General features: G+C 41.8%; 1 pseudogene; it reads right to left on the reverse strand.

Moving 5' to 3' along the window:
- Positions 1 to 19,150, reverse strand: part of LOC133026410 (complement C3-like) — a 37,436-nt pseudogene extending 18,286 nt beyond the window's left edge.
- Positions 19,151 to 20,257: the final 1,107 nt, after the last annotated feature.

Genomic DNA, 20,257 nt, shown 5'->3' on the forward strand with positions numbered 1-20,257 from the left:
ATCTCACAAACTACAGGCAGTAATAGTGTACTGTGACAAACACTGAACAAGGTGTTTGTAGACTCAGCATGTAGACTCAAATGTTCATCCTCTCATTGACTCCATCGTGAAACAACAAAGCATCGCACTCAGACTTACTGTGATAACATCAGGGGTGTAGTTGTGGAGGACCGCCTTTACTTCCAGTTGCTCTCCACGGACAGCAGAGTAGGGCAGTCTGAGATCGATGAAGAAGTTCTTCCGGACAATCACTTCCAATGGTTCGCCAATGCAGATTCCTTAACGATGAGAAGGATAAGAAGTGGTGAAACAGAGAAGAAAGAAAATGGGGGGTGAGAGAGGTTTAAGATGATCGTGGTACGACTGAAATTCACAGAGTCCTCACCACGGGTTCTTGACAGACTGATGCCAGTGAACTGCCAGGTTGTGATTGAGTCTTGCAAAGGAACGCTCTTCACAAAGGATGTGGAGGCACTGAATCAAACAAAAAAAGTGCACAGACTCAAAGAGGTTTTCAACGTTGGTGGTGTCAAACATGAACAAACTAAAGTATTTTTGAATGTCTATTTTAGTTGCCTCACCAGTTCGGTGTTTGTTGCGGGCAAGAAGGCAGTTCGATGTCTGACCACAGCCAACTCTCAGGGAAATTGGTGCGAGAAACAATTTCATTGCTGTCCATGTAACTGTTGTCATCCTCCTCACCTGGAGAGTCATTAACAAGGAAGGTTACCACTTTGATTGTCTCACAACCACCAGTCAGACCCATAGATCTTAAAGGGCACCTATTATGAAAATTCCACTTTTGTAGTGCTTCTACACGTTAATTTGGGTATCTGGCATGTCTACCGTCCCAAAAACTCTGGAAAAAAACAACTCCCGTGATTTGTTGTGGTTCCTCTCTGTCAGAAACAATACCCTAGAGGGCGTCAAATGGGATTACGACCCGAACTGACGTCATAGTCTCAGGCGTTAGCTAACGCTAGCTCCGGGGGGACAGCTGTCTCCTAGCTCCAGGGACTCCTGGGAGCTGTCTCCTAGCTCTGGGGGCTCCTGGAGCTAGCTCCGGGGGCTAGCAAGCTAGCTCCAGGGAGCCATCTCCTTGCTCCGGGGCTCTGGGAGCGAACGAGCTAGCCCCCCCGGAGCTAAACTGGCCGCTAACTGGAGCTGCTATGGCTGCTAACTGAAGCTATGGGCAGTGGGCTATGGGCAGTGGGAGGTAACTGCTACCACTGCGGGCCTGCGCTGGGGAGCTGGGGCTCTCGCAGCCAGGCTTCAGCCCACCTGACTCTGGCTCAAAACGATATGGTTGCAAGATTGTATCTGCGTCTCCAGCACTCAAAACAGGTCAATCTGAGGAGGGCTGTTTTAGACCGGGTAAAAAGGGTGCTGTTTTAAATGATCCTTGTGGTATTTTGACCAAAATATGTTACAGAAATTTCATTAAGACCCCAAGGAACCATATCAATTGTAGTAAAATGGGCATACGATGCGACCTTTAAATAGAGATGGACACAAAAGTGAAGCCTGTCTCGCAGTGGCAGGATGCAGTATACGGGATACATCTGGCCTCCTCTAGAGTTGCCTTTTATGTTGATGACATTTATAAAACTCGACAGATGCAAAAATTAAGAAAACTTAAAGATACAAATATCTCTAGATCAACAATCGGTGTCACACGGGTAGAAGAAACCGACGAAGATGTGGACATTTTGGATTTGAACTTCTAAATAGTGGGAGAAAGCGGCTATTTTCATGTACAATCTATTGTCTGGCCCTGGATGACCCACCCAGCCCTCTTCCCCCACTTCCCTCATCATCCATCTCTTACTGCGGGCCAAGTCGAGCTGATCCTGCTTCAATTCGTCTCGCAGGTTCTCCACCTCTGTGCAGCAGTGCAGGAAAGCCTCAGCACAGGATGCACCATCCGAGATGTACTCACTGCGCATCTGACAAGTGTAAGACAGGGGGGTCTCCCTCATGCCATCCAAGCAACACTCACGCTGCAGTTCATTGGTATAATGACTCACTGGAAAGAGGGTCGAGGAGAAACAGAGGTGAGAAGGGATGAAGTACAAAATGAAAGGGGAGCTGTTTGATTTATGGCAAATAAGAAATAGAGATGCATAAACTAGTCAAGTCAGTCTTATCCACCTTACGGCCGTTCACTTTTATTCAAAATTCAAACAGTCATGTGTGGATTAGATAGTTTAGAGTTGTGGTTCTTACCTAAGCTGGTCGTGACGTGCATTATAGTGGGAGATCGTTTCCTCCTGGTGAGGACCGGACATTTCCTCTCTGGAAATGCGACACGGATTAAATGTTAAACAAAGCCACTGACAGATGATATAGTATGACTTTGATCTTAACTGATGGATGAAGTTAGTTCAATGTGAGAAAGGAAAACAAATCGGACAAAAACGGTGTCACCTAGTCTGTAGGGAGTCCCCGAGGCAGTGCTGGACTCGAACATCAGGCCGGCATCGTAGAACACACTCATACTGTCCTTCCCTCCGCCGGGTGTGCAGCCTGTGTCGTATTTCTCTACAATGTCCCACACCTGAACAGTGTGGAAGTTTGTTTGTTGGTGGATATTTTTGTCAGCAAGATTGCACAGAACCACTGAACCAATTTCCCCCAAACTTGGTGGAGGAATGGTCCTGATTATTATTCTTTGGTCCAAATATGGATTAAGGCACATACGGTAATTTTTTTGCTTTTCTTTTAATGACAAATAAATAAGCACTTTCTTTTTTCATTTGTATTTGTACTATAATTTCTAGACCATCATATATTGGGCCTTGGCAGAGGAATTGTTAACCTCCAAAATAAGATGCTTTCACAACGCAAATGTCTAAGTAAGAGACTCAGAGCTGGAGATCCTTTGAAGGTTCACCTGCAAATATATTGGCGTTTTCATTACCCTTCTATCACGTGACGGATGCAAAAGGGAAAAAAACAAATATCCACAGATGAAAAATCGGTGCCACACATGTGGAAGACCCCGATGAAAATGTGAAGAGAGCTTTTGTTGATATGGGCTGATGCCACTGTCAATGTAAACAAAAAACACGAGATCTCTGCAGCAGGATGAATATGTTTCATCCTGCCTGCTGCGCCTCCCCTCACATGAATGCTTCAGAGATTTCTGTGCTGTTGTGAACACGTCTAAGCGGAGAATCTCCTCCTGCGTCATTCATTCAGTATGAAAGGCAAACTTCGGAGTTCATGTCTGAAAGGCCCTAGATTGAAAACTTAAAAAGGGCACTTTATTTTAAATTAACCACTTTTGGAAATATTTCAATTGATAATGATAGAATAAAGAAATTGCCTTTTTCTGGGTCAGGCGGTGCTTGTTATTGAGAACGTAGACGCCTTTGTCCACTGCTACCAGTCCCACCAAGGCCTCAGGATCTCCGGTGACCTTCAGACCAAACATCCTGCGAGGCTCGTAGGACGGAGCAAGTATCGAAGGTTCCAGCTTCAGCTAAACATGAAGGGAAGGGCGATGAATGAAGGAGACAAGCAGTTTTGTGCTTGATGAAAAACACATAAAAATGTATTCCAAAAATACAGAACCAACTTCTTCACCCTCTGCTTGTCTTGTTTCTTCTCGTAATTAGTTTAACTCTGTAAAAGCAGTGATGTGAGTCTTACCGAGCCCATGCAGGTGTCCTTGACATCCACCCACACGGAGTCTGACTCCACCTCATTGTCAGTTAGATGATAATAGGCTATGATGCGGAACGATGGCAGCATGTCTTTGATGATGCGAACTCTCAGGGCAATCAACATTTCGCCTCTCGTCTTGTAACGGCCATGTTGGATCAACTGACCCCTGCTCAGGATCTAGGGGCACAGATTCACCCATAAGAACTTAAAACCGGAGTTTATACTTGACATAGGTCGAGCCACGTGCCAGAGAAAAACATCTCTCACCAGGTATGTGATTTGACTGCTTTTTTAGATAAAGGTTGACTTTCAGATTGTTTCCTAATTCCAGCTCTGTTGTATCCACACCTACAAAAATGATATTTTGCAATGAGTGCGAGACACTGAATAGCTCATGGCGCATACAGTGCTTTATAATCACAGCCTTTTCCTATCATCTGAATTTATTTAGACTTACCTATGTGGATGTAGTTTTGGCTTTTAGTGTTGTACTTTGCAGCTGTCATGGTGGCTTTCGCTTGCCTCTCACGTGTGATATGAGGATCTTTGGTCGTGGCCTTCAATTAGAGACACACTTGGTTATAAAGAAATACATATAAAATATCTCAGCTCTGCACCATCCCGTCCATTCTCCTCCCATTGTTGAATGACACTGACGAGAATTGATGAGGGTTTTAAAGTCCTACTCCAGAAGTTTATTACATCTTTAAAACTCCTTGTATCAACTTAAGATGGCTTAAATGTAACACTTCACTTTCTTTCCTACGTCCGTGACTCTTTCTGTGAATATGCTACTATGACCTCTGTGGCGGAGGAGCCTTGTACCGCTACAGAGGCTTTATCCATACTACTATGTTATTCTAAAATGATCTCTGTCAATGTGAGTGCTTTGGCTAGTTTCAGGAAAAAAATCCCATCTAAATAACACATGTAAAGTTACATGACCACGTACACTTGTCATGCAAATGCCGGTGTACACAGGAGCTGCTCTAGGAATCAATTTTTTTCTCCACATGTTACCGGTTGTATAATTGTACAATGCAGAATTTAACAACACTTGTAATTGATTATCCATGATGGGTTCTACACTGGAGACCAAGGCTAATGCCGTCTGTTTTTTCTTCTGGAATAGGGTGGAATGTGATAGGCGCCTGTTTCCAAACGAACTGTGTCATATAAAGAGCAAAAATTTAAATCAAGAAACTTCAGACACTTACATTGATCGTCAGTCTTTGATCTCCGGCCACTGTGTTGACTGTAAGCTTTGCATACCCATTTGCTGCAGTTATACCCTGCACCTGACCTGGATCCACCACCACTTCAACATCTTGTGCTGGAATTCCATCTGAATTTGTGACTTCAATCTGTCATCAAGGAAACAAACAGCCAAACAATGAGAAATATTCACCTGTATTATCAAAGCATACAGTTAATTACAGCTTATTAAGGGCAAACAATCTCTATTACATAATTTTGTATGCAGTGTATGTACTGTGCAATAATAGACAGAACAGAACAATGGTGAATGTTAGCACAAAACGAATTAGGGCCACTCAGATCTGGGGAACTGGAGCAGACTGCCCAAGTCCCATCATTCAACACAGTATGTGGGCTGGATGACAGTGGGACAGTGTAGGCCAAAACAATTTTGCTATTTGGGATTGGAATAGGTAACCTGTTGATTTGAGTAGTAATTAGCTAACCTTTAAAATACAAACTCAAGACAACAACAACAACAGAAATAATAATAATAATATAATATTAATAACTATACATTTTATTTCACTGCGCCTTGACAAAAGACACCTTGCAATATATTACTAACAAACACATGGATTTGGATTAGTGTTTTGTTCATGTTTTTTTTGTACAGTCAGTTCAGACAATATTTGTGATTGCATATGTATATCATCCATAGATATATTTAATTATATAACATAGGTTATTTTATTTTATTTCAGGTTGCCTGATAAAAGCTGATCCAATTAGCTTGAACAGCTTACTTTTTTTACAGTATTTTGTCAGTGGATTAATGAGCACTGTCTCCAGCAAATAAATGATACGCATGATATGAAATGTTTGAATTACTGATTGCCCTCTGGAATATAATTTGTTAATGTTGCATCATTGAAATATAGAACGTCACTGTGTCATTTCATATAATTGAATGGAAAATCTGTCAGGCCTTTACCGCAACATCGAAGGTCATTCCCGGTTTGAAAAATTTTGGTGTTTTCTTGAAGTGGATGGTGTAGGGTGATGTGACAATCTGGATACCTCTCAACTCTGCCTCCACCATCTCCCCACCTGTGCAGAAACATAAACGCACACTCACCCACAGCCTCATTACATTTGTTCACATTCTAAACTGATATATGAAAATGGTAATTTCTGATGCACATGTTCTTAATGAAGTCTATATGTTTGCTCATCCATAGTGTGGATATTTGTCAATGACATTGAATAAGTCCTTGGAGCTGCTGAATCAGATATGCTGAAATGGCAAAAGCTCACAGTTTGTCTTTCTTACCACTCTCTGTCAGCACACTGACGGTTACAAATATCGGACTCCCCACCAGTTTATTGATATCCTGGAAGGTCTGTGTGATGTGCTGTCTCTTCAGTTGAACCTTCCCATTACCATTCTCGATCTAATGTGACATAAAACATAAGAAACAATTAAACACAGTATAGTGGCACAGTAGAACAGTCAGCAAACAGTTGGAGTTATTGGTCAGTCTGGCCTCATTCTGAACATCATGAATATTTAATATCTGCAGATAGGAATATGACAATGCAATGAAATGCAATGCAACTGGCAAATTGGCAGACAGAATTATATTATGTGCTCACCAATATTCTCTGAAGAGAGCTGGGGAAGCTTATCTTCTTACCATCATACTGAACCCCAAATACCACGTATGCTGTGCCACTCACCTCTTCACCAAACAGATAACTAAAAGCCAGAAGCAAAGGTTTAAACCCGCAAAGAAGAAAAACTGGACCGTTAAAATTTGGATCATCAAAATGTGATAATGATAAAAATAATACATCAGATTTTTATAGCGCTTTTCAATGCTCTCAAAGAGGCTTTACAAAAATAAGGTGACAATCAATAAACTCTTTAATGCAAATAAAAAGAAAATTATAATAATGAAGTATAATAAGAAAATAAAAAACTAAATCAAAACTATGGCGGATCCAGGGGTAGGACCAGCAGGCACTACTGGCCCCAGTTGAAATCTGATTGGGCCCTGAAGTGACCATGTCCTGTAAGTGTTTTTTTTTCTAAGAAATAAATTTTTTTTATCATACTAATGAAAACAAGGTCAGTGACTAACAATACTTAGAATTTTTTTTAATTTTTAAGACTTTTATTTTCTAAACTTTTCTGAAGAACACAATGTGGTTGAACAAGAAACGCTTTTAAAAATATATTCAATGATAAGTGGCTTTTCTAAAAGCTATCGAGCCAAACAAGGAATGCTTAAATGTGCACCTTACTGAATCAAGATTTATGCATTGATTTTGGATATTTAATTTGTCCCTCATGTAAATTGTGGGCCCTTTATGGCCCCTGCTTTAGAAAAATCCTAGATCCACCACTGAGCAATGACAACAGACTAAATCAGCAAAAGCTCCAACACATCCTCTAATTCAATCAATCCACTAATGACAACTCTTCTCTGTAGAGCCACAAAACAAAAACCTTCACATACGTAGCTTTGATGTTGATGGTGAGATCCGGACTGTCGACATAGAAGAAGGAGCTCGAAGGCGTCAGTTTCACCTCAAAACTGGGCAGCACTAAAAAATGAAAAATGTATTATATCAAGTAAGTTTATTGTTGAAGTAAAAATTAATGAATGCTTTTTAGGTTTAACAGTAAATAATGCTTGAGATAAAAGGGACTCACCATATTCTTTGACCTCAAACTCTGAAGAAAAGTTCTCCTGTGGGTTGCTGTGGAACTTAGCCACAACTTTCCAAAGTCCAGGGCTGCATGCATGCACACACACAAACACACACACATGCAAAAATTAGAATTAAAATGTCTGAAGATGAGAAAAACTGCATTTAAATTACTCAGGTTGACTCTCTAATAAATAATGAAGTCTGTCACTGTTCTGTTATTTCTGACAGTCCAATACACTTAAACTGTCAGGTTGTAAATAAAGATTAATAAGCAGACGGCCGCCCAAAATAGTTTAATTTAATTTAATCAAATACTAACCTGACAATTTCAGCGAGTTGGAAAACTCCAGAGTGGATCCCTGATTTCAGAGAGACTGGATCCAGAGGTAAAACGATGCCTTCAGGAGTCTAAAAATAAAAATCATTGGACAACCATTAACACTGAACCATGCCACTTATAGGGAAGTCTAACAATACAAACAACCAAGAGTTTTCAACGACATCCCTCCCTGTTATCAGCTCAATGACGGACACTTGGCTATTTCAACAATGCTTTTTTACTTGTACAATGAGTGATGGGACGGCTGTTACAACAGATCCCTTGACATGTGACGTTTTTACTCTGAGGAACAAGGTCCACTGAAGGTATTTAAAAAAAAAATTAAATCTGAGAATTCGTTGGAGATGATGGTGAAAGCTAAGAAATGATGTGCCATTGAGCTGATTATAATTCAATTTTTTTTTGTAAAATGCAAAGTTAAAATGCAATACCACAAACTCAATGGCAATGGAAGTTTCGTCCCTCTCCACCGGCTCCATGCCGGGCGTCACTGCAAACATCCTGAAATGAACTGACAGGAAGAGAGACAGAGGTTTATCTTACAGTGAGTGCAGTCATTCATAAAAAAGAAAAAATGATGGCCTACTTGAAGAGATATGGGTGAGTTTGTCAGCGCTGAAGTCGTATTGAACTGACCTTTACTGTTTGGGGTGTAGAGGGTCTTGTCAGTCTGGATGAAGATGTAACCAGACTGGAAGGACACCAAGACGACTTTCTCCAGCAGGCGGTCAGGGAACTGAGCTTGTAGGTAGACGTACTGCTTCACGTTGGGGTCCTTGCTAAAGTCTCCAGCAGGGATCTGATGGCAGCATGTAGAGAAATGAGTGTGTGAACGAGGAGCAGGACGAACATGTGCGAGGAGCATTTTTCCCGGAGTTCATGGTAGAAAATGACGCCAGGTCACAGCAACAGTGGTTCACATACCGTTATTTGTCCCAGTGCCTGGAAGTCTCCTGCACTGGTAAGCGTCACAGTTTTGGTTGCCAGCCTTTTGTTCTTGGTTGGATGGTTCATCACGTTGATATCGACATCGATGTTTGCTCCTGTGCAGTCTTGACACTCCACAAAGACATTTTCGGCCGTTCCTACGCGCAGCAAGTTGGGGGCAGACATCACCTTCCTACAGAGCAGGAGGAAAAGACAAAGATAAAAAAACACACTGTCATCTCTTTGCTCCATCTAGTCATACAGGGCAGAATTCTAATCAGACACCGCCACAGTGTAATCTAGCTCACCTACAGCATAGAATCATGGCAATTGAGCGATCTGCCACTTTTGCTATTTTACAAGTGGGCTATTTTAGGCTCATACCCATTTTGTCCAGGCCACACGAAGGCCAGACGTGCAGCAGTGACCCACATCCATATGAACTGACATTTTTTTTACCTATAGGAGGTTGTGTTTTCATCTGTATGTGTTGTGTGATTGTATGTTTGTTGGCAGGATTATGCTAAACTACTGGACAAATAACCACGAAAATCAATTTTGTGCAGGGACGTGGTGTGGGTCAAAAAAGAACCCATGAAATCTTCACAAGTTTGAAAAACATAAAAAGAGGACAAAGACCCAGCATTGAAGCAGACTCCTTTCTGATTCTGACAAATAGGCAAATTAAAGCTACTTCGGCTTTGTTTGACAGCTTGCTGTACTATTTGGATTTGACTATGTTCAGTTAGATATTCAAGTTAATAAGCCAACTTTAATGTGTTTACTCACGGTCCAAGAGGAGCTATCACTTATCACTGAAAGCAGGATTTAAATTTGGCATGTCAGGTATGATCGAGTAAAAATGTATGTTATTTAATGAGTAGATTAAAATATCTATACACATAAATTCCTGAATATGCATTGATATACCAAAGTTTTTAATTCATAATGATTATATAAATATTAAAATAACAGCAGGAAATATCCTAAGATGCTTCATAGTCTATAGGTCCAATGAGGTTAATGATTCAGCTAAGTGAATAAAAATGTTTCAAAACAGTCTCCGCTCTGATTTCTTTGACAACTCACATCCAGCTGATTTCTATGAATGTGCTGTGTTAAAGGTAGGATGTATATAAGCGGTTGAGCTACGTGGAATCAGGAGGACTTGGAGATGAAGGTGTAAGATGGGAATTTTTATTGTCCCATATATAAGGCCGACAAGGCAGAATTAACAAGGTAAACATAAAATAAAACAAAAGAGCGCAAAAACAAACACTTGGAAATAAGAAAATAAATTGGCACATTGGCCCAAACAAATAATTAAAATAACAATATACTTCTAAGAAAACGCTTCTCGGGTAGTTATGGGTCATCCATGTCGAGGCTTCGAAGCGTGAGTCGAGTTATCCAGGAAGATTTTTGTGTAGCGCGTACCGAGGCTTGTGTTGATGACGTATGTGATGACGATCAAAACCTCGCGAGCCGGCCGAACCACGTGACTGTTTCAGAAACTGGTTCGCGGTTTGGTGTGCGATTCAAAATAAAAGGGTCCGCGAAATGCAACGGATGCCCCCCCCCTCACATGTACTTGTCTTGGGACTTTATCAGGCGTTTGCTTGCAATATATTCTAGAGTATTTGTTTTGGGGGGGGGGGGGGGGATTTATTTCTTAACTTGTACAAACTTGCGGTATCTTTTCTTTGTACCCCAGCTTGATCTGTGCTCTGTGAAAGGATATTTTCTAAAGCCGGTGAAATTATAAAAAAAAAAAAAAAAGCTGTTGAAAAGCTGTTGTTTTAAATAAAAAGTTAATAATGTATTTATTGGCATCACAAACATCACTCATTCATTTATTCAATTCAAAGCTTCATGCACCAAATAGTCCAGGCAAAGTAACGTTTTATGACCGACTACATCGGCCCAATCTTCATCTCTTTGTGCTGCAGTCTTTCTTGCAACAACAGCGGACTACAGCTAGTATTTCTGGTGGTGCCGCAGGCTGATCGGTTATTATCGGCATAAATATCCAATCCAAAACATGCCACCCCCAGTCTTTTGGGTCCATATGTTCACTTCCCCTTTTCCACTCCATCATTTGGTAAAAGACCCGAAGACTATGGAACTTTGCAGCTGTTGACGTTGGAGGGAGAGTTTGAGGTTCCACTGGAGATGAGTTCTGAGTTACTGTATCACAGAATCGCCTGTATCTCAGCATATCCAGTGATTCATCTTTTTCGCCCCCATACAGTGATACTAGAGCTTTTTCACCTGCTGCAATGATGATGTATTTTCCCACATTTTCCTGTTACTTGCTGAACACCTTAGCTTGTTCAAGAATGCTAGTGTCATTCTTTATTCTTTCGTGTTGGGGGGGCTCGTGTGCCTCGGTGACCCTGAGGACTATACCGGCGGGGGTTATACCCCTGGCAGGTACTATCAAACCAGGCAGTTTTAAGGTTAGAGGCCAGTCTAAAAGCAGCATTGCCATCACCCATTGGCAGTAGGATGATTGGATGAAGAATGGGCCGATGTATTTGTCATACATACGAATGGTGTTTCTGCCAATGCAAATAAGGACATATTCAATATGTGTGGAGCTCATGTGCATATTCAAATTCCTTTCAAATGAAACTTGTAATACAAAAAAAGTTTCTTTTCATGTATACTTTTACTATGTAAAGTGTAATTGGGGTAGGAGTAAAGGAAAAAATTAAGCCTATTTGGGTGTATTTTGGGCATCGATAAGTGTATAGCTCATTTGCATTTTCAAATTCATTTGCAAAGAAACTTGTAATTTTACGTTTCATGGTTACTTTCATTGTGTAAAGTTTCATTTTTATAGGAGTAAAGGAAAAAAATAGCCCCTTTGGGGTGTATTGTTGCCTGGCCTTATTGGCACACATTGATTAGAATTAAACATATTTCCTCAACTAGGATTTCTTAGGACTTTTAGTATGTTGTTCTGGACACCTCATAGAAATGATCTATGCTGAAAAAAATTATTTTACAATTACTTCTATTTTTGGCTCCAAAATGGGCTACTTTGCCTGGACTAAGAGCCATGGTGTCATTATAATTGCATTTACATGTAATGTCCACTTGATGGTGCAGAGGAGCAAATGAAGCCCCATGAAACTTCGGCCCATGTGCGAACAAATTGGATGGAATGCTTCAAAGCTTCATGAAGCTTCATCTCGCCATCACTATTCTCGGGAGAGCTCTTAGACTTACGTCCTTCCATCAGCAGCTCCTAGACTTACGTCTTCCCATCAGCAGCCTCCTTTACAGAATGAACAGACCGGCTTAAATGGGACCTAACCCCGCCCCTTACAATTGGAACAAACCAACATAGTATCAAACGCAGGGGTGTCACAGGCAAGGCAATCACCAAAGCTTTAACAGCTAAAACAACAAATTCCCTATGGCTGGAAAAATACCCGGCAACATATTTACCAAACAATTGCTCCATGAAGGCATAGCCAACTAATAATAGAACAGCATAAACAATATTAGAACCCCGCAGGTTCACTTCTGGTCAGTGTTGGGGAGTAACGGAATACATGTAACGGCGTTACGTATTTAGAATACAAATTATGAGTAACTGTATTCCGTTACAGTTACAAAATAAATAGATGGTATTCAGAATACAGTTACATTGTTGAAATCAGTGGATTACATGACGGTACTTCTCGAGTTTATTCACTCTCTCGTAAATCAACCGGCGGCAAAGCCCCCAGGAAGCAGCTGGAGAGCAGGGCTGCCGTAAGAGAGCCCGGACCCCGGCGGCGTGAAGAAGCCTCACCGCTACAGGCCCGGGACCGAGGCTCTGAGAGAGTTCCGTCGCTACCAGAAATCTACGGAGCTGCTGATCCGCAAGCTGCCCTTCCAGCGCCTGGTGACAGAAGACCGACCTGCGCTTCCAGAGCTCCGCTGTCATGGCTCTGCAGGAGACCAGCGAGGCACGCCGGGTTCACACCGGACGCTGAAGCGCCGGGCAGCGCTGATAATATCACCCGTTGACCCAGTAGTATAAAAGCATAAAGTCACTTGTTGCTCCAACATTAACTGCAACAGCGTCCCAATTTAATGTCATCTATCTTCAAGAACTTCTCCGCTGTTTGTTCCGTTCAATGTCGGGTGTCGAGGGTAAATTACGTATTCTCCGCCCCCCCCCCCTCTCTTTTTATCTTTATGACTGCTTGTGTGTCTGTAGTGGATGGGCAGAAGGGGGCATTTAATAATGTGATCGGTAAAATTGGTAAAATTAAAACTCCAGGACAACAGAAGGTGAATACAAACTATTGGATGCATGCTTTTTCATTCATTTATATCATATAAAATGTCATCAATATCGTTTAAAATCATTTTTCAGTGTGTTTCCTGGAGCGATACGCTCGCGTCAAGCGCAAAAAAAATAGACTCGACGCCGAAACGATCGCTGCACTGCAAGGCAGCCTTGGCTCAGGGGGGGGGGGGGGTCCTTCAGCGTCCGGTGGGGCCGGCACAGAGGTGGGAGTGGATGGGAGCCGGACATCCAGCTGGCCCGCCGCATCGGCGGAGAGAGAGTTTAAACTGCTGCTGCTCCACTGACTATAACAACGCCGCAATCATGCACTTAAAAAATGCAATACAAACCGGAAGTATTCCAAGTATTCAGAATACGTTACTCAGATTAGTTAATGTAATGGAATACGTTACAGACAGTGTTGGGAAGGATACTTTCAAAACGTATTCCGTTACAGAATACAGAATACATGCACAAAAATGTAATCTGTAACGTATTCCATTACATTAACTAATCTGAGTAACGTATTCTGAATACTTGGAATACTTCCGGTTTGTATTGCATTTTTTAAGTGTATGATTGCGGCGTTGTTATAGTCAGTGGAGCAGCAGCAGTTTAAACTCTCTCTCCACCGATGCTGCGGGCCCGCTGGATGTCCGGCTCCCATCCACTCCCACCTCTGTGCGGGTCTCACCGGAGGCTGAACCCCCCCTGCGCCAAGGCTGCCTCGCGCCGTGCAGCGATCGTTTCGGCGTCGGGTCTATTTTTTGCGCTTGACGCGAGCGTATCGCTCCAGGAAACACACTGAAAAAGGATTTTAAACGATATTGATGACCTATTTTATATGATATAAATGATAAAGCATGCATCCCATAGTTTGTATTCCCCTTCTGTTGTCCTGGAGTTTTAAATAAAGAGAGGGGGCGGAGAATACGTAATTTACCCTCGACACCCGACATTGAACGGAGCAAACAGCGGAGAAGTTCTTGGAGATGGATGACATTAAATTGGGACGCTGTTGCAGTTAATGTTGGAGCAACAAGTGACCATATGCTTTTATACTACTGGGTCAACGGGTGATATTATTTTAGCGTCGCTTCAGCGTCCGGTGTGAACCCTGCGTGCCTCGCTGGTCTCCTGCAGAGCCATGACAGCGGAGCTCTGGGAGCGCAGGTCGGTCTTCTCTCACCAGGCGCTGGAAGGGCAGCTTGCGGATCAGCAGCTCCGTAGATTTCTGGTAGCGACGGAACTCTCTCAGAGCCTCGGTCCCGGGGCCTGTAACGGTCCCGAGCGGGTAGCGGTGAGGCTTCTTCACGCCGCCGGGGTCCGGGCGCTATTACGGCAGCCCTGGTCTCCAGCTGCTTCCTGGGGGCTTTGCCTCCGGTGGATTTACGAGACAGTGATTAAACTCGTGAAACAGAGAAGTGCCGTCATGTAATCCACTGATTTCAACAATGTAACTGTATTCTGAATACCATCTATTTAATTTGTAACTGTAACGGAATACAGTTACTCATAATTTGTATTCTAAATACGTAACGCCGTTACATGTATTCCGTTACTCCCCAACACTGGTTACAGATTACATTTTTGGGCATGTATTCTGTATTCTGTAACGGAATACGTTTTGAAAGTATCCTTCCCAACACTGCTTCTGGTTACCCCGGAAGTCGAGCACCTATTTACCTCCGATTCACGGGCTGCTCACCTTTCCCAAACAAACAAAGACGCAACACTGAACAACGGTAAGACAAACGCTGTGTAATATGGAATTAATGGGAGATTTTAAACAAAATAAACGAAACATTTATAACACAAGACCTTGTATGGCGTGGTGATTTTAACAGAAAACCAACTGGTACAAAGGTATTTAAACTGTAGTGGTGTAATGGTTGAAGGAAGCTTTTGCACTATGCACGGAAAAGTTTGGATGAAAAATGGACGGGTTAACAAACATAAACACGGTATACGGACCCGGACAACAGACATGCAACACATACAGTTAACATTTGTAATGATTACACGTGTAAATGAGGCAGTGTATTACTGCCGTGACGGTCGCCGTGCGCACAGTCACATGCTGCCTGATCGTATCTGTTTCAAGACACTAGTGCTTGCGTACCATGCTGCGAACGGATCGGGCCCAGTCTACATCCTGGACATGGTTTAACCTTACACCGCAGCCCGTCCACTCCACTCTGCATCTGCCAATCAGCTTGCTGCTCCCGCACTGCGAGCTAGACACCCAACAAAATCACGACTGTTTGCTGTCCCGGCTCCTAAATGGTGGAACGAGCTCACCATTGACATCAGGACAAATGCAGGCTAAAGACACACCTCTTCCGACTTCACCTTGGTTAAGAAGATAATGTCTAATAGTAATCCTCAACTCTGGTGTTAACATATTATATATATATAAAAAGTAAGTTTAGTTGCGCTTATATTAGTGGAGGAAATAACAGCAATATTTTGGGGAAATCATTCAAATGGTGATACAAGCGTGAAATTTGGTACAAATCATCTTTGAAGGTCACTCTTCGATTTAGGAATCGGGGCCACTCGAAATTCAAAAATGGCCGCCATTTATTTCAAGATGGCCACCATGGTTAGACTGATTTTGCATTTCAGCATAATCTTTGCCTATACTTTGTAGATGTCAATAATATCGGACTCCCATAGTATGTTTTTGAACATTTTCAAACAGGAGTTACCAGTTATAACCATCTGAAACATTTCTAAAACATGTCAGCTAGCTAACTGTGTTATAGGTCACGGGGGAAACTATGTGAATTTTAGGGTTAATTAGAGGGATAGAGGTATTTGGGGGATATACAGTATAGGAGAACAGTAAAAATAGTAGCTAGATTTGTGGCTAGTTGCTTTTTTTTTCTTCTTTTTTGCACTGTGGCATGCGACATTTCAAACCCAAAACCCAATAGTCGCTAGATTTGTTCGCTAGTCGCTTTTTCAGACATCGAAAAAGACTAGAATGAACGAACAATTTGATGGGCTGTCAGGTACTATATAAGGAGTAGCACTACCCTCTGTTCTCATTCCATATACAAACCAACCTTTAAGCTACTTTAAGAAAAAAAAAGGCAAAAGGTGTTCCTGAGCTTCCTGAAACATATACCAATATACGACAAGCATAATGTATGACCGATCAAGTTAAGCCACATCTTTTTGACAAAGCTTATAGTTAGAGCTAATTAGTGCGGAAGAAAGTAACTCGTCCTATGATCTAAAACAGGAAGCGTTTAGTTTAAAAAGGCATAGTGGTATTGATGTCTGATCTACTGAGTCTACTACATGGTTTTCATCGTACTACCATACAAACCAGTAGCCAGTCAGATTTACCTTGGGCCTAAGTGCACCCTCGGGTTCGGCCTGTATCATTGTATCATTGATTACATGGCAAAAACCCCTGATGACGCTAAGGCGCAAAGGGAATTTATGACACATGACACACGGAGCTTCTCTTTCCAGCTTCTCCTTCCTCTTCTCCATCCCTATCACATCAAAGTAATTCTTATCTCATCAGTACATGTTACTGACTTGAGCCCTTCCCCGGAGTCCCTTTGCCTTATCGCCCGCAGATCCAGGGCCACAGCTGTGGCCGCACCAAGGATTATGATTGTGGATCGCCTGTCGGAGGTCTCGGTGGTGGATCCAGTTTGGTGGATTCTGTATCGTGCCAGCTGATCGTAGTGGGAATGGTGGATCCTTTGTCACGTTGGCATCGGATGGTGGTGGACCACGACTGAGGCGGCGGCTGATGATGGATCCTAACTGGCGGCAGTGGACAATGACTGTGGACTAGTGGATCCCATCCTGATGCTGGATCGTGATCTTGCTGGCTGCTGACCAGAGACTATGATGCAGCAGGACTACTTGACATATAGTATTGAAGTTATCCTTCAAAATGTTTACCCTCATCGATGCTGCTAAAAACTTTAATCCCGATGATGTTTTCCTACACTTGACATCTGTTGCACTTGTGTCCGTCCTGGGAGACGGATCCTCACATGTGTCTCTCTGAGGTTTCTACGTATTTTTACCTGTTAAAAGGGTTTTTAGTAGTTTTTCCTGACTCTTGTTGAGGGTTAAGGACAGAGGATGTAACAACATGTTAAAGCCCTATGAGACGAATTGTGATTTGTGAATATGGGCTATACAAATAAAATTTGATTGATTGATTGATTGAATGATGCACGACTGCATCCGTTCGCCCGCAAGCAAAGGCCATATGATGCCATACCACCGATAAGTGCAGCCCTCAAGGAACACATTAAACGTGCAGCCTACCAAGCAGGAGCTGTCTGGGGCCAAGCAACTGTCACTCAACCAGTTTTACCAAGTCCTGCAGAATGGGGATGGAAACTGCAAGGAAAAAGGTGGTTGGTGAACTGGACAGCACTTCCACCAATTGCTGCAAGTTGCCAGGAATTAGCAAAATGCTCATGCAAAAACAGCTGTACTAATGGCAAGTGCAAATGTTTTCGTCTGACTCTGTCTTGTACAGCCTTGTGCAGCTGTGAATGTCACTGAGACGTTTGAGGCCCAATGAAGTTCTTTTGACTTGACACTGAAACAATTGCATTTTCAGACTTATTCTAGCCAAGTAATCGCTTGTAAAAATCGATAAAAAAATAACATAAATGACAAATAAAAGAAAAAATAACAAAAAGACAACATAAAAATGACAAAGTTACAAAAAAATATTTATCTATAACAATTGGTGAAATATTAACCCAAAAATGCAAGAAATATAGTTATGACTTGATGATTTGGCGGCCATCTTGAAAAATGACCGCCATTTTGGATTTTTGGATGGCCCCCATTCTAAAGTTAAAGAGATGACCCAGAAGAATGTTTATGCCAAATTTCATGCTTGTATCACAAAATGAACGATTGTTCCCCTTATTTCCTCTACTATATGTAGCACTTTGTAGTTTGGCTTTTTTTTAAGCTAATTGTACCTGGGTTTGCTCCTCATGGTTGAATGCACTTATTGTAAATTGCTTTGGATAAAAGCTGTTTACTGACTGAATTTGTTAAAGAGTCAAGGCCCCATCACGTGTGTTTTACCTTAACATTGAAATGCTACGTGATGAAATGTAATGTAATGTTGTTAATGAACTTTTGGACCTTGGCAGCAGTGTGCGTGCTACTGAGTGCTGCTCTAGTTTTGTTGTTTGCTTTTCAGGCACCAACCTACTGGCTCAGAGTCTGTGCTAAAGCTTTCATTTATCTAAATTACAAGTTAAACATTTCATCATGTCTCTGGACATTGTTTGCTTTGACCTTTCTAACACATCACGGTGCAAACTCAGGACAAAATCCGGCCTTACTGACATGATTTAAAAAACAACATAACCTTGACTTATGAAACTCTAAATTAGACAGTTTAAGAATTGAATTTGTTCACTTCTGAAACCCTCTCCATACCACAGAGGACCAAGCATTAGACTTGGGGAACAGAACCTCCTTAATAGCTGTGGATTTCCCCTAATTTATCAGGCTGCACTGACCTGTCAACTTTCAAACCGCTATTCAAAACTCACCTCTTCAGAACTGCCTTCAATGTAATATGTTATGTATTTATCCGAGTTCCTTCAAAAGAGCTATACAAATAAGATTTATTAATATTATTATTAGTATTATTATTAGTATAAGTACAGAATGTCATATCTCATCTTGTAAAAAAAAATAAGGGGGGGGTTCTGGATTTGCCCCGTGTCTGCATGGAACCCCTCTAAAATTAAATTGGTTCTTTTGTTGCCCATGTACAATTGGAAATCCACTCAGTATGCATTTGCGTTATCCTGCTGAAAAACAAACGGACAGGGATGAAAACATAAACTCCCCGGCAGACGTAACAAAGACAGATCTACTCACAGTGGAGCTCCATCAACCAGTGAGGTGACAGAGGCAAAGGCCAGCGAGGCCAGCAGCCACAGTGGAGTCCTACTCATCCTCTTCGCTGATTCTGTTCTGCTGACAATGTCGACTGTTGCACTGCCGCCCGCTCCCCTACTTTTTATATTCTCGCCTCCCTCCTCTACTTAGTTCACCTCCACACCGACTCACCAGCCCCCTCCTAGAGTTCTCTGAACACATGTCAACACAAACACAACTACACAATTTCCCAGCAGCAGTTGAGAAATTGTTCAGTTCTGATAAAGGTTATCACCTTTGTGAAGAAAAAGATCAACATAAGAGAATCAATACTGGTCAACAGAACCGACTGATGCAAAACATACTCACAAATAAACACTCCATCGCAGAAGCTATTCTGCTTTAGCCATAGACCGTTTTTTAATTGAGATTTAATGGATTAGAAACTAACAGTTATTTATAGTTCTTCTGAGATTGCTGCTTCAGAACACACACACAGTCACATATCACGCACAAGCAAACACACACTCACAAACCTCCAGTAGGGTGAACACAGTGTTGTGTAATTGCTGATTAAAGTTAAAGGCTTTTTTTGGAATGTCGTAATCTGGGAGTTTTTCCTATTGCACTCAGTTTTAAAGGATTATAGTAATATTTTGTATTGGTTTATACAAGTCTTCATAAAGAAAACGGATTTCACATAATTCCATGGCTCAATGAATTCAATTAGGCATTGAAAATGTATTTTGATGAATGGATTCACTCAAAGTGATATCCCATTGTTTTAAAATTATACAATCAAGTTCCAATTATGTGGATACTGAATTATTATCTTTTGAATGGTTATATTCAGGTACTCAGAGGACTTGGTAAATGTTCGTCATCTGGTTAAATACATTAAAAGATTACCTGTGTGACCCAGATCTCCTGCTGCTTTCTTTGTGTGCCAAACTCCTGAAAATGTACCTAATTTACCAGATTTCCTGTCTAAAAACACCTCCTGTCTAACTCCCAGTGCCACAAGGCTCCATGAAGTAAAGGGGCAGAGCCTAGAAAGCCTTACACATACATCTACATACCATTAACATTATTTTAACAGTTTTTTGATCAAACAAACAAATATTTCCTCTAAGAGTTGCCGAACTCGACTCAGAACAGGATTGGCTGACAACAGATCACTGAAGAAATACTGCCATCTATTGACCACATCTCACAACATG

This window comes from Limanda limanda, chromosome 2 (assembly GCF_963576545.1).
Source record: "Limanda limanda chromosome 2, fLimLim1.1, whole genome shotgun sequence".
In the NCBI taxonomy this organism is placed as follows: Eukaryota; Metazoa; Chordata; class Actinopteri; order Pleuronectiformes; family Pleuronectidae; genus Limanda; species Limanda limanda.